General features: G+C 44.7%; 1 protein-coding gene across 1 annotated transcript in view; it reads right to left on the bottom strand.

The window, feature by feature from the left end:
- Window positions 1-14,930, bottom strand: part of tmem71 (transmembrane protein 71) — a 55,201-nt gene extending 40,271 nt beyond the window's left edge. Inside the window, exon 1 of the mRNA XM_078540835.1 lies at window positions 14,752-14,930. The gene's annotated coding sequence lies outside the window, so the exon portion shown is untranslated. The remainder of the gene's footprint in view (window positions 1-14,751) is intronic.
- Between the last annotated feature and the right edge of the window lie 1,477 nt (window positions 14,931-16,407).

Below are 16,407 nucleotides of genomic sequence, written 5' to 3'. Positions count from 1 at the left end.
CACAGATGCTGGAACTGCAAAGGCAAACTCGGGAACATCAGGAAGGGATGTCCGCTGCACTCCTCAGGTTGCAAGGCATGATGGAGGAGTCCATTCACCTTCAAGCTGAGGTGATAGTGCCAGCATGCCAATGCACCGAGGTCAACACTGGTAAAACGGCTGCTGCCATGATGACCTTGGTCCAGGACATTGGTCCTGCACTGCTACATGGGATGAACTCTATCGCTGATGCCATAGTTGGCCTCTAGCAGTATCGATGCGTGAGAGGTGCAGGGCAGCTCGATCTCACTCCAGCTTCCCCATCTCCTCAAGGAGTCAGCCTGGGGCCCTCGGCACCCATAGAGAGGAGGATCAGCAGGTGCACGCTCCGGGGCCATCCACCCAGGTGGCTCCGAGAGTGTCCAGCCCATCCGAATCCCCGCTTCCTGTGACCTCAGCAGTTCCGGCTCCACAGGCCAAGGAGGGTTCTACTGCTACACAGCAGATCAAGTCCCTCCAAGTCTTGGCCCCCGAGAGGACGCCCACCAAGGTCATCACAGTCAGCAGGCTGCCTCCACCCACTGCTGTGGATGTCCGGGGTGCACTAAGACATGGCGGCAGGGTTAGGAAAGTTAAGAGGAATTAGTTGCACAGCCTGGGCACAGGTGTTAATCACTTGCACATACTGTTCACTATTGTCAATAAACTCCCAAGAATATCTCCCTGCCTATGGTTCCTTGTTCTGATGAGTAGTGTTCATGTCACTCAGATGTGAAACCTTTCTGCACAAGATAAAGGCAGGTGTCTCAGTCCAGGGCCTCTTCCCTGTGCTTTGTGCAGCCTCCAGACCAAATGGTCCAGCCTCACACTCCATGGACACATTACTGATGCCTGCATCTTGATGGTGCTTATCATTGCTGCCAGAATGTAGTGTGTAGGCGTCACAGAGCTCTCTCATTCTCTCTGTGCTTTCAGCACCTTTAAAATGGGGCTGGCCCTCTTCTCTTCAGCAACTGTGACCAGTGACACTGTGTTCCTGAAGGGCTCAGGTGCTGACAGCGGACAAAGGGTCAGATGCTTCTAAAGTTTCATGGCCGTGTCTCTATGATATGACCCTGATCACAGAGCGCAAGCGAGCTGCCCCCGGCCAGACAGGAGTCAGATATTCTCCGAGACTATGTGAAGATCTATGGAGTGTCCTCACTGCATGTCATCCTCCTGCAATCGAGCGACTATTAGGGCCTCCACTGCATCTCCAAGACAAGAGCATTATCACAGAGGGTATGTGTGCTGCCATAAGCCAGACTGGAGTCAAACATTCACAGATGCGATGTCAGGATCCATGGGGTCACCTCACTGCATGTCGTCATCATCCTCCACAAATCTAGCAGCTCTAAGGGCCCCCTGAGCGCGCCTGCCTCGTCTAGCCAGTGCGAGGGCCTCATCCATGTCATCGTCGCCATCCTCCTCATCAAAGGAGACGTGCAGCTCCTCCATCTCCTCCCCAGCCAATTCAGCTCCCTGTTGCAGCACCAGGTTGTATAGGCGCAGCAGACGATGACGATGAGTGACACCCTTTGCGGACTGTATTGCAGGGTTCCAATAGGCCAGTCCAGGCATCAGAGCCACATCTTCAACATCCCAATGGTCTGCTCCACCAAGTTGCGAGCTGCTGCAAGAGTCTCATTATAGTGTCACTCTGCTGCAGTGTGAGGCTGCCGCACGAGTGTCATCAGGCACAGCCTCTGCAGGTAGCCCTTGTCTCTGAGGAGCCAACCCTGCAGCTTCTGTGAACACTGGAAGGCTCCAGGGATCTGTGACCTACTGAGGATGTAGGCGTCGTGCACACTCCCTGGAAACCGTGCGTACACCTACAGGATGTGTTTCTGGTGGTCACATACCGGTTGCACGTTCAACGAATGGAAACCCTTGTGGTTGATGTAGTTCACCGTGTGTTCCGATGGAGATCTGAGCACCACATGAGTGCAGTCGATTGCACCCTGCACCCGTGGGAAACCTGAGACCTGGGTGAATCCAATCGCTTTTGCATCCTGGCTGTCCTGGTCCCGGGCATGCACAAAGCTGTGTGCCCTTGCAAAGATGGCATCCGTGACCTCATGGATGCATTTGTGGGTGGAGGCTTGTGAGATCCCACAGGGGTCACCTGTGGAGTCCTGAAAGGAGTGCATAGAAATTGAGTGCCACGGTCACTTTCACAGCCACTGGCAGTGGATGCCCTCCATGTCCCTGTGGCGCCAAATCCTGCAGTAGCTGGCAGGTGTGAGCAACCAGTTCCCTAGACATGCGCAGTCTTCAGTGATACTGGTTCTCGGTCATCTGCAGGAATGAAAGGCAGCATCTATAGACCCTGGCTGTTGCAAGGTGCTGACCAGCGACGGCTCACTGTGGCTCTTCAGCGGCGTGTGCTGGAGCCCCAGCCACCCCTTCTTCCTAAGGTTGCTGCTCCTGCCTCTGCACAGCCAAGAGCCTCAGTCGCTCTCTTCTCCGTCATCTTCACGCTCTGTAGGCCATCAAGCATACAGCTGGTTCACCAGGCTCCACGATCCTGATGTACTCCTCCTGCAGAATGAAAGAGAGAGACACGTGGTTTGTATGGGTGTACTAAGAACCTCTCCTGGTTAAGTGTGACGGTCCCTTAAAACTTCCCAGAGAGTGCTGGCCACCACTTGGATGGCCAGAGATTAGTGTGCTGCAAGGCTGCCCTGTTGGCTTGAACCGTGGGGGAGACTGGTCCAAACTGGGATGCTGCCATTGCAAGGGGCTGTGAGCACCTCCAGCAATGACTGCTACATGGCCAGCTTTAGTGGGGAGATTGTACAAGGTGTGCAGTCATCCACCTGTTCTGCAGTCCCCTAAAATACACATGAATTTGCAGTCTGTGCTGGAAGGGGGGAGGGGGAGGTGCTTAGGGGTATGGGGTGAAAAGCTCTGAAGCACTTGTTGCCACTTGACGCCTCTGCCTTGCTCGAGTGGGCAGATAAGCTAGGGGCCCGGCCCCAATCATATCAATGTGGCTGCGCCTGAACTGCCTCCGTTGCAGAGGAATGGTCACTTTCTACAGGTTTCCCTAATGTGTGGCTGCTTCTCTCACCCACCCTACCCCCCACCCCAAATGCTTGTGCACTATATTCAACATCAGGGCTGTCCTTGACCCCGCCCACACCACCAGTCACTTCAACGGCAGGGCTGCCCTTGCCCCCGACCCCCCAATAACCCCTGAAGCTTAAAGTCCAACAGGTGACCCTAGCAAGCGCTGCACAACGTTACTGTGTACTCACCTCCATGTTACCCTCAAAGTGCAGGCTGCCAAGTGCATGTTTTATAGCTGTTGTGAAACACATCGGCGTGCTTTCCTGCTGATGTGGATGGACGATCCAGTGGGGGGGAGCGATTCCGGCGGGGTGGCCCAATAATGATATGCTGCTGTATTATAATGAGGTTCCTGACATCCAATGATGGGAAACGTGGCCCGTCATTGGCAGACTGAGCAGAGGATCGCGAACTGGTTTCCCGCCGTCGTAAAACCGATTGTGCCATATTGTCCGGTCACGCCACCGATCATGCCCGATGCCGGTGAGCATAGAAAATTCCGCCCAGTGTGTTTTAGACATTCTCACATGGATTTTCAAATCCTCAATCAATTAAATGCCAGGGAGTGGGCTTGCCATTCAATCATGGATGGCTGGTAGGCTCCTGATGCTGTAGGGCTATTGGGAAGACCTCCAGCACTCAGTGTTCAGCAGCCCCACTGGTCGAGGTGGGAGCTGTCGATCTGGAGAATGTGAAGGACAGACAAAGGTAAGCTTGTTTTTAGGTTTTAAAAGCCATAGCTACCTGACCATGATCCTGGAGGGTTTCTTTGGGTGTAGGGCCCTAGCGTGATTCATTGGCCCCCACCCATTCATCCTCAACCCACCACATTAGCATGGACATGATCCAAGCCAGTGTGGGCTGCCCTCAGTGCCAGCTGGAAAACCCAGTCAGTGGGGGAACGGGGTCAGTAATTACCAATAATTGGCCTCAACCTTTCCATGTTTGAAAATTGCTCAGGGTGGCAGTTGGGATTGTGGTGGCAAACTGGCATAGAGGCTGGTGGCACCAAATTATGCCTTCAAATTCCAACCCCAAACCCTTTTAAAAATCCTGGTCATTGAGAGTGTTACCACAATAAACACAGCTCAAGATTGAGACACTGATAAACTGAGTTTAGCTTTTGCAGTTCTTGACATAGACCTCTTGCTAACATCACAGAACTATAGAATTTTAACAGCACAGAAGGAGGCCATTCTGCACCGGCTTTCCAAGTGAGCATTATGACCGAGTGCTATTGCCCTGCCTTTTCCCCATATCCCTGCACATTGTTTCTATTCAAATAATCATCTAATGCCCTCTTGAATGCCTCGATTGAACCTGCCTTCACCACACTTCCAGGCGGTGCATTCCAGACCCGAACCACTTGCTATTTGAAAAAGTTTTTTCTGACGTCATATTTGATTCTTTTGCAAATCACTTTAAATCTGTGCCCTCTCATTCTTGATCCTTTTACAAGTGGGAATGATTTTTCCCTATCTACTCTTTCCAGCCCCCTCATTTTGAACGTTTCTATGAAATCTCCTCTTAGCCATCTTCTCTCCAAGGAGAACTGTCCCAGACTCTCCAATCCATCTTCGTAATGGAAGTTTCTCATCCCTGGAACCATTCTTGTAAACCTATCCTGCACTCTCTCCAATGTGTTTCTATCCTTCCTATAATGTGGTGCCCAGAACTGTACACATTACTCCAGCTGAGGTCTAAGGAGTGTTTTATATAAATTCAGCATAACCTCCTTGTTCTTGTACTCTATGTCCCTATTAATAAAGCCTAGGATACTAGATGTTTTACTAACTGCTCTCTCCACCTGTCCTGCCACCTGCAATGATCTATATACATATACACCCGGATCTTTCTGCCCCTGCGCCCCCTTCAAAATTTCACCCCTTATTTTATATTGTATGTCCATGTTCTTCCTACCAAAATGCATCACCGCACACTTCTTCGCATTGAACTTCATCTGCCACCTATCTGCCCACTCCACCAACTTGTCTATGTCCTCTTGAAGTTCCACATCGTCCTCCTCACATTTTACATCACTCCCAAGCTACATATCATCCACAAACTTTGAAATTTTCTCCTGCACACCAAGATCTAGATCATTAATATATATATCAGGAAAAGCAAGGGTCTCAATACCGACCCCTGGGGAACTCCACTGCAAACCTTCCTCCAGCCCGAAAAATATCCATTGACCATTACTCTCTGCTTCCTATTTTTCAGCCAATTTTGTATTCCACATTGCTACTATCCCTTTTATTTCATGAGTAGTAACTTTTCTCACAAGCCTGTATCAAATGCCTTTTGAAAGTCCATGTGCATCACATCAACAGCATTACCCCCATCGACCTTTATGTTACCATTTCAAAAAACTCCAGCAAGTTAGTTAAACATTATTTCCCCTTTAGAAATTCAAGCTAGCTGTCACCATGGCCTGGGTAGCATCTACCTTCTGGGTAAAGACGGATGCAAAGTATGCATTTAATACCTCAGCCATGGCCCCTTCGTCCATGTTTAAATTCCCTTTTAGGTCCCTAATCAGCTCTTCTCCTCTTTTTACCACCCTTTTACTATTTATATGCCTATAGAAAACTTTGGGATTCCCCTTTATGTTGGCTGCCAGTCTTTTCTCATAATCCTTCTTCGCTTCTCTAATATGCTTTTTCACCTCCCCTCTGAACCTTCTGTATTCCTTTTGGTTCTTAATTGTATTTTACCTGACACCTGTCATGAGCACACTTTTTCTCCTTTATCTTAATTTCTAAATCCCTTTTCATCCAGGGAGCTCTGGATTTGTTTGCTCTACTTTCCTTTTCGATGGAATATACCTTGACCATGCCTGAACCAATTATTTTTTGAAGGTAGCCCATTGTTCAGCTATAGTTTTTCCTGCCAATCTTTCATTCCAGTCTATCTGGCCCAGCTCTGTTCTTGTCCCATCGAAGTCATCTCTCATCCAGTTAATTATTCTTACTCTGGATTGCCTATCATCCTTTTCTATCATCATCCTAAAACGTACAATACAATAACCACTGTCTCCTAAATGTTCCCCCACTGACACTTGATCTACTTGGCCCACCTCATTTCCAAGAACCAAGTCCAACAGTGCGTCTTTTCTTGTTGGATTGGACACATACTGCTGTAGAAAATTCCTGAACACAATCTAGGAACTTTTGCCCCTCTCCACCCTTTACACTACCACTGCCCCAGTCTACATTTGGATGATTAAAGTCCCCCATTATAGCTTCTCTATAATGCTTGCATCTCTCTGTAATTTCCCTGCAGATTTGTTCTCCTATGTCCTTCTCACTAATTGATGGCCTATAGACTACACCAAGCAATGTAATTGCACCCTTTTTGCTCCTTAGCTCTAGCCAAATTGATTCTGTCCTTCAGCCCTCTGGGACATCCTTTTTCTCCAGCTCTGCAATGCTCTCCTTAATCAATACTGCCACCGTATTAGCCAGGGTATTAGCACAATCTCCTATTTCTTTCTTGTATTTTATGCAATGTCCTCCGAATAAGAAAACTAACCTCATTGGAGTCTAGAAATTATGTCAGTAATGTTATTGTATGAATGCAGTCATATCAGATTTCTTTCTCTGCTATTTTATTTAAACAGTTTATCTTAATGCTCCTTAAAACACTGGAGAAAGGGATTTATATAAGTGCATTGCAAATTTGTACAATAGTAGTAATATCCACTCATTTGCATTTCAATGTAAAAGTTGGACTGTACCACAACAATTAATGGACTGAGGTAAAACCTGCATTTTCTAAACCGTAAGACCCACTTATTTTGCAACTGTCACTTTGTTGGCTGTCAGGGTCACCACTGGTATTACAACTGACTGGAAAATTCAAGACTAACTACTTTTTAAGAATTTGTAAAGTTACTGATGATTAATTAGTGGTGCTTTCACATACTTTCATAGGATGTGGGCATCGCTGGCTCGGCCAGCATTTATTGCCCATCCCTAATTGCCCTTGAGAAGGTGGTGATGAGCTGCCTTCTTGAACTGCTGCAGTCCATGTGGTGTAGGTACACCCACATTGCTGTTAGGGAGGGAGTTCCAGGATTTTGACCCAGCGACAATGAAGGAATGGTGATATATTTCCAAGTCAAGATGGTGTGTGACTTGGAGGGGAACTTGCAGGGGTTGGTGTTCCCATGCATCTGATGCACTTGTCCTTCTGGGTGGTTTAGGCAGAGGGTTTGGAAAGTGCTGGAAGATGTTTGTAAGGAACTTCAGGCACTTTTTTTTACATAAAACCACATAGAATTATCAACATTGAAACAGGCTATTTAGCTGAACAGGTATGTGCCGGTTTTGATCCACACGCGCCTTGTCCCACCCTACTTCATGTGACCGTATCTGGCTATCTTGACACAAGTATTGTTTGTCAGGTGGGTCAGTTAGCTTAGTTATCTAGGTGGATAGAATATAGCACAGAGTAATTCCAATAGCCCTAGTTCAATACCCTTACCAGCTGAGGTAAAACTTGGGATCTGTCTTCTTGCCTCGCCCCAGAGTGATATCATGGCATAAGCCACAATTAGCAACCTTTGGACAATGTAATGCTACATGTAGGGACAGAGACAGAGCAACTGTTTTTTCAGACCCTGAGTGAACAGGAGTTACTCGCTGCTTGTATTCTTCAAGTAGAGATGTGGTTGAGGGAAGGGCAGGATTGGCAGCTCAGCATTCCGGGATATAGAATCTTCAGGCGAGACAAGGAAGGGGGTAAAAGAGGAGGCAGCGTTGCATTATTAGTTAAGGAGTCAGTTACTGCAGTAAGGAGAGATGATATCTTGGAGGGGGCATCGAATGAAGCTTTGTGGGTAGAGCTTAGAAATAAAAAAGGGGCAACCACGTTATTAGGTGTTTATTATAGACCCCCAGATAGTCAGCAGGAAATTGAGGAGCAAATATGTGCACAATTTGTGGAGGTGTGTAAAAACATTAACAATAGGGTAATTATATTAGGCGATTTCAACTTTCCCAACATTAATTGGGATAGACATAGTGTTAAGGCCTTGGATGGAGTGGATTTCTTGAAATGTGTACAGGAGAACTTTTTAGGTCATTATGTAGAGGGTCCAACAAGGGACGGTGCATTGCTGGACCTAATTCTGGGGAGTGAAGCCGGACAGGTGGCTGAGGTAATGGTGAGCGAGCAATTTAGAGATAGCGACCACAACATGGTACAGTTTAAAAACAAAAAACTGCGGATGCTGGACACAGTTTAAGTTTGTTATGGACAAAGAAATCGACAAGTTGCAAAAAAAATGTTTTGGATTGGGGGAGAGTAGATTTTAATAAAATAAGGCAGGATCTGGCCAAGGTAGACTGGGAAGTTACTTGTGGGGAAATCTACAGAGGAACAGTGGGGGGTGTTCAAAAAGGAAATGGGGAGGGTACAGGCTCAACATGTTCCCTCTAGGGTGATAGGAAGGAGTAACAAGCCCAGAGAACCATGGATGACCAGAGATATTCAGGTTACGATGAGAAGGAAAAGAGAGGCTTTTAGCATGTACAAAGCAAGCAAGTCAGTGGAGGCATGAGTGGAGTACAGACAGTGCAGGGTGGAGCTTAAGAGAGCAACTAGGAGAGCAAAGAGGGGATTTGAGAAAGCTCTGGCTGGTAAAAGTAGGGAAGATCCCAAGATATTCTACAAGTATATCAATGGGAAAAGGATAACCAGGGAAAGAGTAGGGCCCAAGAGTAAGGGACCAAGGGGTCAATCTATGGGTGGAGCCAGAGGACATCATTAGAGTGTTGAATGAATACTTCACATCCGTCTTCACCCAAGAGAATGAGAATGAAGGTATCGAACTCGGTGAGAGAGACTGCGAGGTTCTTAAGCAAATTGATATAGGGAGTGACAAGGTATTAGAGGTGTTGGCAGGCTTAAAAGTGGACAAATCTCCAGATGCGAATGATTTGTGTCCCAGACTGCCAAGGGAGGCAAGGGAGGAGATCGCAGGGGCTCTACCCAAATTTTTAATTCCTCTCTGGCCACGGGGGAGGTGCCAGAGGACTGGAGAACAACTAATGTGGTTCCGCTATTTAAGAAGGGTTGTAGAGATAAGCCAGGGAACTACAGGCCAGCGAGTCTCATGTCAGTGGTAGGGAAACTATTGGAGAAAGTTCTGAAGGAGAGTATCTAGCTCCACTTGGAGAGGCAAGGTTTGATCAGGGATAGTCAGCATGGCTTTGTCAAAGGGAGGTCATGCCTAACAAATTTGGTTGAATTTTTTGAGGAGGTGACCAGGTGTGTAGATGAGGGTAGTGCAGTTGATGTAGTTTATATGGATTTCAGCAAAGCCTTTGACAAGGTCCCACATGGGAGACTTATCAAGAAGGCAAAGGCACATGGGATACAGGGTAATTTGATAAGGTGGATTCAAAATTGGCTTAGTTGTAGGAGGCAGAGGGTAATGACAGAAGGATGCTTTAGTGACTGGAAGCCAGTGTCCAGTGGTGTACCACAGGGATCTGTGCTGGGTACCCTATTATTTGTCATTTATATAAACGACATAGATGACTATGTGGGGGGGTAGGATTAGTAAGCTTGCGGATGACATAAAGATTGGCCGGGTGGTTAACAGTGAGGTTGAGTGTCTTGGGCTACAGGAAGATATAGACGGGATGGTCAAATGGGCAGATAAGTGGCAGATGGAATTTAGTCCTGAAAAGTGTGAGGTGATACACTTTGGAAGGAGTAATTTGACAAGGAAGTATTCAATGAACGGCACAGCACTAGGAAGTTCTGAGGAACAAAGGGACCTTGGCGTGTGTGTCCACAGATCTCTGAAGGCAGAGGGGCATGTTAGTGGGGTGGTGAAAAAGGCATATGGGACACTTGCCTTTATCAATCAAGGCATAAATTACAAAAGTAAGGAGGTCATGTTGGAGTTGAACAAAACCTTGGTGAGGTCACAGCTGGAGTACTGTCTGTAGTTCTGGTCACCACATTATAGGAAGGATGTGATTGCACAGGAGGGGGTGCAGAGGAGATTCACCAGGATGTTGCCTGGGATGAAACATTTAAGTTATGAAGAGAGGTTAGATAGACTTGGGCTGTTTTCGTTGGAGCAGAGAAGACTGAGGGGCGACCTGACTGAGGTGTACAAGATTATGAGGGGCATGGACAGGGTGGATAGGGAGCAGCTGTTCCCCTTAGTTGAAGGGTCAGTCACAATGGGTCATAAGTTCAAGGTGAGGGGCAGGAGGCTTAGGGGGGGTGTGAGGAAAAGCTTTTTTACCCAGAGGGTGGTGACGGTCTGGAATGCACTGCCTGGGAGGGTGGTGGAGGCGGGTTGCCTCACATTCTTTAAGAAGTATCTGGATGAGGACTTGGCACGTCATAACATTCAAGGCTATGGGCCAAGTGCTGGTAAATGGGATTAGGTAGGTAGGTCAGATGTTTCTCACGTGTCGGTGCAGACTCAATGGGCCGAAGGGCCTTTTCTGCACTGTGATTCTGTGATTCTGTGATCGAGCATCTCCGTTTAAAATTAAACTGTCATCTGTCCTCCAAATGTGGGTAAAATATTGAGAATTAGGAAGTAAGTGATAGGTTGTACAGCTTTGTACTGATGTTAAAAACTTGAAAGTGAAATTGACTGCTCAGGAAATTGTTTTCTGGAAGACTGGAGTTGCACTCAATTTCTTTCAAAAACTGCTTCAAACCGGCAGAGATATGCAGTACAGTCATCCTGTGGGTAACTAAGCAGATTCCTGCCGGATATGTTGGTAAAGAATTCGATAAAATTCTTTCAGCAATTAACACAGTACATGTGGAAGTTGCAAGAAATGGATCCCTGCAATGTGGGTTTCTTTTAAAAGATGTTGCACTTCAGCCTTTTAACGTAACTTCAGATTGTTTATTTTCAAATGTAAGCCCACACCATGAACTTTGTGGTTATCGCCGGAAAGAGCTCTATATTTCTGCTTTGTTCAACAATTCTGTGATGAAACGAGAAAGAACGAAGAAAAAAATGAAGCATTTAGCAGATAAAGTAAGCCCTACAGCATTACACAACACTTCTACTTTTCTGAAATATAATCTCCACTCTTTTCAAACCTGCACTAGACAAGCAACAATTCTATATTCTCCTGTCCATCCAGTGCTGAGTACTGAATCATTGATCATAAAACATAAAGGAGTTTGAGTTTCAGGCAGCGTAAGGTTTCTGGAGAAAGCAGTTACTTTGAAAACTCCACATAAACAATTGTCGGTATGCTTTTTCTTTGATTGAAGTAGATGACACTGCAGCTCATAGAAACACTGGGTACAGGAGTAGCCCATTCAGCCTCATGAGCCTGCGTCACCGCAGCTGTTTTGTATCTGCTTATCTGTTATCTGGCAGCATAAGAGAACAGGAAGATAGGATAATATGAACAGAAATAAACCATTTAGCCTCCTGAGCCATTCAATGAGATCATTGCTCCACATAACCACCTTTTATTTCCATGTCCCTTAATACATTTGGTTAACATAAATCTATCAATCTCAGACTTAAAATTAACATTTGAACCAGTGTCAACTGCCATTTAGAAAGAGAGTTCCAAACTTCTATCACCTTGGCGGAGTGCTCTCCTGCTCCTGCCCTCCCCTCTGCCCCAAGCTTCCCCATCACAGGTTTAATTCTGTGCTCCCTTGGCCTGATGCCTTGACATACCTGAAAGCATTGCACCTTGTTTCCTTTCCCTATCCTGTCATCCCTGGAAAATGCTAAACAGAAGCAAGAAGCTTCCCAATCCCAGTGGAGATGAGGAAATTCAGCATATGGACTGAGCAAATAAGTCCAATTAGCCTGGCAACTATTTCAGCAACACATGCCCGAACATGTATGAATGATTATGTTGACATTTGTACATCTGTTGCTCTTGTGCCAATGTAGACACAATAGTTTCAGGAATTTGTATCTGATATAGATTTAATCAATTGCCTGGTGTTCTTTTTTCCCATCAGGAAAATATTAGGAGTCACAGGTTGCAAAGCCCATTTAAACACATGAAACATAGCATATCTTAAGAGTGAATCCATAGCAAAATGGTTGACTTTAAAATCACAAGGGCAGCACTGATAGTTACTGATACATAGAGGGCTGGTGTTTTGCTTAGCAAAATGAGAAGCTAAACAATCAAAACACTCAATATAAATTTAGCATGAAAGGCACTGTAATAAAAAATGTTCTAATGCGTTCTATTGCTTTTCAGAACTACATAGGATATACAGCACAGAAATAGACACTTCAGCCCAATCAGTCCATGCTGGTGTTTATACTCTATTTGAACCTCCTCCCTTCTTTCCTCATCTAATTCTATTAGCATAATCCTCTAGTCCCTTTTCCATCATGTGTTTATCTAGCCTCCTAAGAAATGCATTTATACTATTCACCTCAACTACTCACTGTGGTAGTGGGTTCCACATTCACCCACTCTCTGGGTAAAGAAATTTCTTCTGAATTTCCTATTTGTTTTCTTGGTGGCTATCTTACACTGATTGTAGTAGTAGGGTCTGGTACATACGGGGACTGTATGTGAATGTGGGACTGAATGTAGTACCACCCACACAGTGGTGTAAGAAGGCACATGACCCAGATCTAGGGCCAGTCTAGAGATGGACAGATGTGTAAAGGCCTAGGATGGAGTCAGCTCCATACCTATATGCTCTACTGTACATATGTATATAGTTATAAGTTCTTAATAAAGACTTGCTGTAAATATACTCAAGACTACGAAGCCAACTTCATAGTGCCCAAAGCAGTATTCTTCATTGATGGCTTACAGTTTTGCTCTTCCCCACTAGAGAAGACACTGTCTCTTTGTTTACTCTATCAAAATGTTTCATAATTTTAAAGACCTGTATTAAGTTGCCCCTCAGCCATCTCTTTTCATGAGGAAAGCAACACAGCCTGTTCATCTTTTCCTGATAAGTATGATTGCACAGTCCTAGTAGTTTCATTGTAAATGTTTTTGCACCCTCTCCAATGCCTCTACCTCCTTTTTTGTAATAGGTCAACCAGATCTATAACAATACTCCAAAGCATGGTTTACTCAAAGTTTCGTACAAGTTTAGCAATAACATCTCTTTTTCAATTCCAACCGTCTAGAAATAAACCTTAGAGCTTGGCTCATTTTTGTTAATGCCTTATTGACCTGCATCACAATCTTAAGTGATTTATGTGTTTGTAGTCCAAAATCTCATTGCTCCTCCATCCCACTCAGATTCAGTTTTCCAAGTAATTTGTGATCTGCATATTTTTGTTCCCAAAATGCAATACTCCACACCTATGTTGAAATTCATTTGACAATTATATGACCAATCTGCCAGTTTATTAATGCCTTCTTTTAATTTCACATAGATCTCCTTGGTGATGATACCCACCCCTACCAAATTTAAAAACAATTTTTGGATCCAAAGTCTAAATTGTTAATATAAATTGTGAACAACAGTGATCCCAACACTGATCTTTGTAGGACACCTCATCCCACCTTCCCCCACCCTGAATGACTGCACACTACACCTACTCTCTTCTTTCTGCCTTGCAGCCAAACAGCTATCCATTCTGCTAGTTGATCCATGACTCCATATGCTCCCATGGTATCTTATCAAAGACCTTCTGGAAATCTTAATATGTTACATTTACTACATTACCCTTGTCCACTCTCTCTGTTCCCTCTTCAATGAGGCGGGTCAAGCTTCTCTTTTGAAATCCATGTTGATTATTCATTATTCTATTTGTGGTCTCTATTTTCTCCTTTAAGTAGGATTTCCATTATTATTTTCCTCCACCAATATCAAGCTGACAGGTCTATAGTTTTCTGGATTTGTTCTATGTCCTTCTTAAATGTAATTATTACACTATCTATCCACCAGGGAACTTCTTGAAAGTAAACAATGACAAATTCGGTACAAAAAGGACAGAACATTTTGAGACGAAATTATGCTGCAGGAAATACTGGTTCTTCTCTTATACATTATGAATATCTGGTTGCTTACAATGAAAAAAAACAGTTGAAGACTTTATATAACATTTTAAACTGTAAGAACCAAACAACAATGATAACCTGGAAATATTAATTGCATAAATAAAAACAAAAAAACTACTGCGGATGCTGGAAATCCAAAACAAAAACAGAATTACCTGGAAAAACTCAGCAGGTCTGGCAGCATCGGCGGAGAAGAGTTGACGTTTCGAGTCCTCACGACCCTTCAACAGAACTGAATTAATTGCATTATTGTTTTGGAGCCACCCTGCACATCTTTTTAAAAGGTGGATTGCAATGAATTGGCGTGATCTTACTCGGATTTGTGATAGCAGGAGCGGACAGTGCTGTCACTAACTGCCAGCACACTCCACGTCTTTACTTCACAATGGCATTCACTCTGAGCGAGGAGCGATCGGGAGAGAACTTTGCCCAGATGGACATCAAGAGCAGTTAACCGCGGGGTCAATATTCTACACTCAAAATGATCATCTGCTCACTTCTCTCTCTCTCTATATTAAAAAATCACTTTCGAAATGACAAATAATCTACAACGATTGGGGAACTTGGCTGGTTGAGCCAAGCCCAGCCTCAGACCGTTAGACACAGCAACATACAAACAATAGAGATTTTCCGAGGCTCCTTCCTGGTAACTCACTCTGTCAGCCTCCCGACCGCTCCTCTGGGCTCAGCACTTTCACCGCGACAGATCGTACCCGCGCACAGTAAAAACCGGCTGTTGAAGTTCGGCTCTTGCATTTATGCTGAAGCGGATGCTGCCAGTCGTTGTTATCTCTCGAGTCCTGTGCACGTCAGCCTGGCACTCGGAACAGCTCCCTCCTCCAGGCTCAGAGCACCCCCCCTCACCACCCGGTCCTAGTGCCCATCTTTAGTCCAAAGCTGCTTCACTTAAGGGAAAATATATATTCCGCCTCAAAAGAAATTAAAGTTTTTTTTCCTCGGCCGAGTTAGATGTTAAAATAGATTTAAAATATATTCGAATATTTTTAATTGAATGACTAATGTTAGAACAATACAAAAAACAGCGTCACTCCTTATTTAGCTTCCTCAATATAGTCATGTTCCAAATCAATGACATTTCTATTAAGTGCAAATAGGCAACAATGTAAAGTTTATTCGATTTGATTTAAAGTTTAAGAATACCAACCAGAACCTTATGAACACAAACACAAAAAAGTGAAATAAGAACAAAAAGATGCTGGAAACTCTCAGCAGGCCTGACAGCATCTATGGAGATAGAAACAGGGTTCAAGGTCAAGGACCTTTCTTCGGAAGTGAAGGGCTGTAATTGGGTTTGAGCAAGTTCGGAACAAAAGGGAGGGTCTGAGATTGGGTAGAAGGCAGAACAGATTAACTGCCAAAAGATATCCTGGTTAAAAAAAAAGGCAAAGGGAGTGATAATTAATGGTTGTAGTAAAGAAACCAAAATATTTGTCTAGTGTGAGTGTGAGAGGAAGAATAATGAAAAGCTGTGTCCAGATGCAAAATGTGAAAAACAAGATTTACAACCAGCATGTGGAAGAAAGAAACAAAATGGGACAGGAGTTACAGTCTGAAGTTCTTGAACTCTATGTTGAGTCCAGAAGTTCTGGAAAGTACCTAATTGGAAGATAAGGTGTTGTTCCTTGAACTTGCATTGAGCTGCACTGGAACATTGCAACAGGATGTGGATGGAGATATGCACGTGACAGCAAGGTGGAGGATTAAAATGGCAAGCCACTGGAATCTCAGGGTCATGCTTGCGGACTGAAAGGAGGTGTTCCACAAATCAGTCACCTTTTGGTCTGCTTTTGGTCTTCCCGATGTAGAGGAGATTACATTGTGAGCAGCGAATACAGTAGACTAAGTCGAAGTAAAAACAGAAAATGCTGGAAAATCTCAGCAGGTCTGGCAGCATCTGTGGAAATTAGAAGCAAAGTTGATAAAGTTTTCGAGTTGCAAGTGAGAGCATGAAATGGCACCAATACAGTCAGTGGAATATGCTGTATAATGTTATTTATGAATATTTAACTTATTCACATGGGCCTCCTTTCTCCAGTGTTTTAACCATGGGTTAATTAACTCCTCTGAAGTATTGGCAAAAGAGGGAATTAAGTCTGCTCCTGATGCATCAAAGGCAATCTTTGATAGGACGGAAGTGGAGAAGATGTTTCCACATGTGGGAAGCCCAAGTTTAGACAGTCACTAATTCAATAAGGAATGTGGGTGAAAATTCTTTGCCCAAAGAGTTGTTCAAATGTGGAACTTGGTACCACATGGGATAGTTCAGGCGAATACCACAGTGCAATTAAGG

This window comes from Cetorhinus maximus, chromosome 4 (genome assembly GCF_964194155.1).
Source record: "Cetorhinus maximus chromosome 4, sCetMax3.hap1.1, whole genome shotgun sequence".
NCBI lineage: Eukaryota > Metazoa > Chordata > Chondrichthyes > Lamniformes > Cetorhinidae > Cetorhinus > Cetorhinus maximus.
This window is presented reverse-complemented; position numbering and strand designations above follow the sequence as displayed.